The sequence below is a fragment of the Musca autumnalis genome, unplaced genomic scaffold (assembly GCF_047663935.1).
Source record: "Musca autumnalis isolate F117 unplaced genomic scaffold, ASM4766393v1 scaffold_5, whole genome shotgun sequence".
Classification (NCBI taxonomy): domain Eukaryota; kingdom Metazoa; phylum Arthropoda; class Insecta; order Diptera; family Muscidae; genus Musca; species Musca autumnalis.
Window position 1 is genome coordinate 7,894,564 of NW_027412088.1, and position 7,258 is coordinate 7,901,821.

The window sequence follows — 7,258 nt, forward strand, 5'->3', positions numbered from 1 at the left end:
TGGTACAGACGAACTATCAAGGGTTGTTGCGGGCGAACGTTTTGCTGAGGTCACCTGTTGAGCAGCGCGGTACAGCTGGACACATGGGCAGTTAAGGCACGTTTCCGCACGGATTTTTATCCGATCACGCGTAATGATTTTTCGCAAAATTATTGTAGATGATTGATATGGGCTATTTCGTTTGTTTGAGGCAAATTGTGCAATATGCGGATGGTGGTGTAACCTGGCTATGGACAGCGTTAGGGGGAGGTTATGTGGCGTAAGCTTATGATGACATCATTGTATGGCAGCAGTCGATCTTTGTGGCCATTTTGGATTTACTGGAAACTGTCATGGATAAACGTTGTTGCACTTCTTGGACCTTAACTGCATGTCCATTGACGGGTACCAATGATGATGGTGACACGAGGGAGTACCGTTATCATTCCCTCGTGCTATGGTCCCGATGTAATTTATGGTTTGTTTTATTTAATCCAAAGAGCAAAATAAGCAATTATTTGCGAAAATAAAATTGCACTCGCACGTGACTCGGCGGTTTGTTCAAACGGGCAGTGCTAATTGTTATGTCCAGACTACAATTTTTTTTTCGCAAGTTTCTTTTGTTGTCTATTCGCTGCTACTGCATCCACAAGAAAAGATCGTGTTCCCTTCGGTTGCAACTGAAGTTGGTTGCAGTTCATGTGCCACGTCATTTAGCAACAATGTTGCCACCTTGCAGAAAACGTTTGTCAATTTAAGGGTGAAATAGATGTAATGCGTCGCATGGATTGTAAAGGGCGCAACGAGGGTGACATAACATGATTCGACAGTTAAAGAGTTTTTACCCACTTTTGGGTAAATACTCGAAATCGGGGTACCCTTATATGGCGGCTGCAAGAAAGCGTGGACCTACGTTAAAAATATGTGCAAGGATATATTATACTCCTTGAGGACTCACTGTGCCAAATTACAGCCAAGTTGGTTATAAAATTTGGCTAATAGATGAAAAATACCTTAAATCGGGAGGTACGGCTATATGGGGGTTATACCAAAACATGGACCCAGAGACCCCATGTTCAGTACCAGAAGTTATTTTGACATGAGAAAGATTTATGCCAAGTTTTGTCAGCCTACGTCAAGTGGTTCGGCAGATAAAGAGTTTTTACCCAATATTTGGGTAAATACTCGAAATCGGGGTACCCATATATGGGGGCTATAAGAAAGCGTGGACCTACGTTGACAAATGTTTGCAAGGATATTTTATACTCATTGAGGACTCACTGTGCCAAATTACAGCCAATTTGGTTGTAAAATGTGGCTAATAGCTGAAAAATATCTTAAATCGGGAGGTACGGCTATATGGGGGCTATATCAAAACATGGACCCAGAGACCCCATGTTCAGTACCAGAAGTTATTTTGACATGAGAAAGATTTATGCCAAGTTTTATCAGTCTACGTCAAGTGGTTCGGCAGTTAAAGAGTTTTTACCCAAAATTTGGGTAAATACTCGAAATCGGGGTATGCTTATGTGGGGGCTATTAGAAAACGTGAACCTATGTTGACAAGTGTTTGCAAGGGTATTTTCTACATATTGAGAACTGACTATGCCAAATTTCAGCCAATATGATTGTACAATGAGGCTAATAGGTAAAAAATACCTTTAATCGGGAGGTACGGATATATGGGCTATATCAAAACATGGACCCAGAGATCCCATGTTCAGTACCAGAAGTTCTTTTGACATAAAAAAGATTTATGCCAAGTTTTGTCAGCCTACGTCAAGTGGTTCGGCAGTTAAAGAGTTTTTACCCAACATTTGGGTAAATACTCGAAATCGGGGTACCCTTATATGGGGGCTATTAGAAAACGTGGACCTATGTTGACAAATTTTTGCAAGGATATTTTCTACATATTGAGAACTCATTGTGCCAAATATGATTGTAAAATGAGGCAAATAGACAAGAAATACCTTAAATCGGGAGGTGCGGTTATATGGGGGCTATATCAAAACATGGACCCAGAGACCCCATTTTCAATGCTAGATATTCTCTTGATATAAGTAAGATTTGAGACAAATTTTGTCAGCCTACGTCAAGTGGTTCGGCAGTTAATGAGTTTTTACCCAACACTTGGGTAAATACTCGGGTATTTACCCACTTGTTTAAAGTATTGTAAAACTATCCATTTTGAATCGATTTCATAAGCTAAACCCAGAAATAGGGTCTAAGATGTTGTATTAGCGATTCAATATAGTAAATACCCAAATAAATACCCACAAATGGGTATTTACCCAATTTACCGGGTATTTACCCATTGGGTATTTACCCACTGTCCATCTCTATGTATGGTACACACTACTAAGAAGCCGTTAACATTCATGCCGTGTCAGAAATACATTCATGTTTTTAAATTCTACAATCAATACAATAACTAGTGTTGGGCAATCTCGTTCATTGAGCGGATCGATCTTTTTCATTCCGTTCACCAAAAAGATCCGGGTCATTTACTTCGTTCGTTGGCTCTTTTTCGTTCAACAATACATTTGACTGTATTATTTTCTTTTGAAGTCATTCGTTCTCTGCTGCATATGACTCCGTCGTTCTTTTCACCGAATCGTTCTTTTGAAAATGTTCGTTCACGAATGACACAACTGTTGTGTTACTTGCTTGTTTGTGTGCTAATGGGGGTGGTTTTGTTTCTGAACGTAGTGGTGGTGGTTTTGATATGAAAGAACCAGATGAACGAATGATGCAAAAGAAAGATATGACCGAGATCTGCTACTGAATGAGGTGAGTTACTGAGCGAGAGTAGTGCCAAGTTTACACTTGCGCTCCAAAATCCACTGGATTTCACGAAATCCTGAAATACACCCCGTTGTTTACACTTATTTTTTGTTGATTTCAAACATATCGCAATGATAAAGGTAGATGCATATGCGCAGCTGATCATTTTCAAAACAATTTATTGTAAATTGATTTGATCGTCAAAAATATACGACAATATAGAACTTTACAACTTTATTTGGAAAATTATCGTAAAATTATTTATATATCGTATTAATTATGTATAGTACTAACAAATGAAAAAATAAAAAATTATTTTATCGTTGAGACATCATAATAATAAATTTTGATAGATAAAAGTTTTGCTCAGAACCTGCAAAATATTAGTACTTGCAGTAGTTTTTCCATTTAGTGCTAAAAACGCGTTCCCGTACTCCGAAATCTAGCAAGACTTGTACTTCTCTATAAACAAAAATAGCGCCGAATAACACCCTCTTCTCCTGTTTTCTGCCATAAAATTTTGGCCTAGTAGAAACTAGCAGCAAGCATGTTCATATGTTCATTGGTATCTAATATTATAGCTGATACACTGATTTTGACATTTCTGCTGGAGTTTTTGCAATTTCCGTCATTTTTCCGTTCCCGTATTTTTTACGAAATTTGTATGGGGAAGCAATTTTTGACAATTCGGTCTATTTTCTAACATTACCATTAAAAAAGTACGGGAACACAATAAAAATTGCATTGTAACAATGTAATTTAATAGTTTTTCACATTGTTTACAAATTTTGATATTAAAATTTTTTATTCCAGCAATTCGCACATCTACCTTGTTTATTGTGATACGTGAAAAGTGTTGCAACTTTTGGTACCTTTTTAGGCAAAAGCAAGGTTGTATATCATGTGTACTGTGATTTCGATGTTGATTTCGCTGAAATCACGAAATGAGATGATTTCATTTTTGTATGCGAAATCATGATAAATTTTGCTTGATTCCGCGCGGAATCACGAAACGCCTTCGAAATCACGAAACGACGCCGAATGTAAACCAAGCATAGCTCTCTGAATCATTGTTTGTTTTGTGTGGAAATTTGTGCTGCTTCCGCTAACGCAGCGTTTGTTTAGAGCAAAACCAATGCTGCTAATTTTGTAAGCAGCAATGACTCGTCCATCGGGGATCTAAATGAACGATGTAAAAGAATGAGCTGGATACGCATCCGTTCGTTCTTTTCACGGAATCGTTCCTTTGAGCCGGTTCGTTCATGAACGACACAACTCTAACAATAACCGGTCATGCTAACACGCCCATCTCTTCGGATATGTCACTGTCAGGCCGTTGAAAGTAACAGTCATTCTATTACCCTTTTTTACCGGATTCGAGAATGATTTAATCGTTTCCCGCTCATGCTCGTCTATTAGCCTTTTGACTTCAAGACTAAGCTCTCTAACTCTTGGGTCTTCAGCATTGATGTCAGCCTATATACGTTGTCGTAACAACAAACCAAATGCATTCTCTCTTTCCTCTCTTTCCTTACCCCGCTGACTGAACTGGGCTGTAATGTTAGTGTCAAATTTCAAACGACATCTATATCTATATATATATATATATATATATATATATATATCTATATATATAAAAATGGTGTAAAAAATGTATAGTAATTCATAAAATGAGAACGGCTAGGCCGATTTCTGTAAAATTTGTTGTCAGTTATTCGTATTTTCGAGGAGAAGGTCTTTACGGAAGAAAATTTTGGAAAATCTCTCTGGAAAAGTCGGAAAATTGGATAAATCGAAAATTGAGTTTTTGTATGAAATTTTATTCCTTAATAGCGAGACGAAGTTCGCCGGGTCCGCTAGTTTTATATATTTATTTCTATGTTCGATGTATGTTAGGGATATATATTTTTGAGGAAAAATACATCATTAAAAGAAATCCCATAAAGACTTCTTCATATCAATGACACGTAAGCCCGAATGACGTGCCGCACATTAAAACACCGCTTATAGAGGCGGTAAAAATAGTTAATATGTGTGAAATTTTGTTATATTTGAAAAACTAAAGCCCTAATAAACACATTCTTTTTTGATTTCAAAAATAAAAGATTGAACAGCAAAGAATTTCAAGCGATCCCAAACATTTTTGCTAGAGTTCTACTATCTGTAAGAAATTATGCATTTAGTGGAATGATATGGAAACATTCAAATTGAAAATGTATCGAATTTTCATTCATGTTTTCCAACATATTCAATGAAATGTGAAAAATTAACAAAGGGTCGTTAAAAGTCCATAAATTTTCTCTTACGGTCTTCTGGGTTCGTACGACGAAACTCATCACTTTGATTTGCTAGTCCCGTCGCCAATGCTGGGAAATTTGGTCTGGTTTCGGGATGTGGCAAGCTGCAGCAACTGTAATAATGACCCGAAAAGTTCTCTTAGCTACTCGAGGATCTGAGGTAATGGACAGCTCTCTGAAACGGTGATTGGTAAATTCCCTAAATCAGTTTTTCGGTGGTTCAGAAAACTACGAGGGCTAGAGGTTATGAAGTCGGGAGGCAAAGATCGGAACAAGGGAAATGACGTGTTGCCAGGACACGTTATTTATCAGACCGGGTGCTACAATGGTGGCATTTAGCTCTTTACGGTGGTTTGCACTATCAGATCAAACAATGCCACAGGCGGTTTATAAAACAAATAAAAAAAATAAATAAATAAATAAATAAGTAAATTACAGCTAATATCTGAAATCGGTTGAAAATATATATGGGAGCTATATCCAAATCTGACTTTTCACCCGGATAGGATAATAAATGCGATCTGTATTTTGGGTTCTATGTACAGTCGGACCTCGATTATCCGTGATGGTCGGGACCGGAGGCATTACGGATAATCGATTTTCCCGGATAATGGAGGCAATGCTTTTACGCAGTTTTTGAACATATTTTTTAAGTAAAAATGACATAATGTTGTACAATAATATGAAAATCTGCAATTTTTATTAAATTCGTTACGGTAATCCACCAAATTTTAGCAGGATACATAATATCATCATCATCAGATTCATCTGAATGGACTTTGTCCCATGGTTTTTGTGATACCATAAATACACAAATTGTGGAGAATTTCCAGTTTTCGTTTGTTTACCTTCTGTTTGCTTAATCAGATTAATTGGAAAGTGTTTTTATACCCTAGACAGACGGCAGCGTTAATTTGCATTAACTGCCTTAATTCAAATTAATTCGTGCATTATCCACATTCTTAATGCACAAAATCAAAGGAAATTTAAACTGAATTTAGCAATTTCAATATGGCAATGCTGTTGAAAATCAATTGTCTTTTGTCAAATTTCCATGTTTAAGGAAATAAAAAAGGAAAGCAAATCAGCAATTTTCGCGTTTCTTCAAAATAAGTAGTGGTCTTTCGCGAGTAGAATAGCAGCTAATCGTTTTTAAAGCCTTCTAACAAATCTGTTTTTAAAATGTTTATTTTCACAAAAAATGTCATTACCCACCATACCAATTCTATCAAAAATTATATCTTCTTCAAATGTTTTTTAAAGTTTTGCAATATTTTTATAATATTAAAAAGACTCAAAAATATCGCGAATAAATTAAATTTATTTTTTTCATCATCGTGGTGAAAAGGTCTATGGTAGAAAGTGTATTTGTTTCGCATATTTTGGCGAACTTTTGTAAAGCTTTATGAAATGGTCTGCTGGGTACAAACAAACAACACAAACAGCTGTTTCATAAATGCAGAATCTATCGTCTGTCAGGGTGAAAATTTAATTCAAATTAGGAAATTTTTAATGCAAATTAACTCTGCCGTCTGTCTAGGGTATTACTCCCGGGCTATGAAGTTTATAACCAAAAATAGAAGAAATGGAAAAAAGTCCAACATTTCTTTTCTATCACGGATAATGGAGGTTCCCGGATAATCGATTCACGGATAATCGAGGTTCAACTGTATCTGCTCGATTCCTTATGCTTGTTACATGCAAGTGCACAAATCCATATGTATGTAATACCCTTTACCAAAGTGTGGTGTAGTGTATAAACATGGTCTCGCCGTGCCTTATGTTGGTGATAACGTGCCGCACACATCTCGCTTTAATGTCACACACTCATTATGTGTTATTGTTTATTCATGGATTTGGCGGCGTATTTAGAAGATTTCCCGCAAATTTAGATGCAATGACAAACGGAAGAACAGAATAGACCAGAAACCGAATAACACCACATATCCTCTCAAGGGGGTGTTAAGAGTGGTGGCATGGCTAGAACAAAAACATTTATCCAAATGCCAGCACTCGGCAGTCATGTTATGCTTACTGATGTTGTGGTTGTACTCTGTGCATTGTGTGAGGCAATCAGATGAGATGAGTATTTAAAAATATCCCAACAATAAAACAGATATTTGCAAAAAAATTGAAATTGCGCAAGTGCATTACATTGGGAGAAGATGACAATAAAAACAAAACAACAACAACCGAAA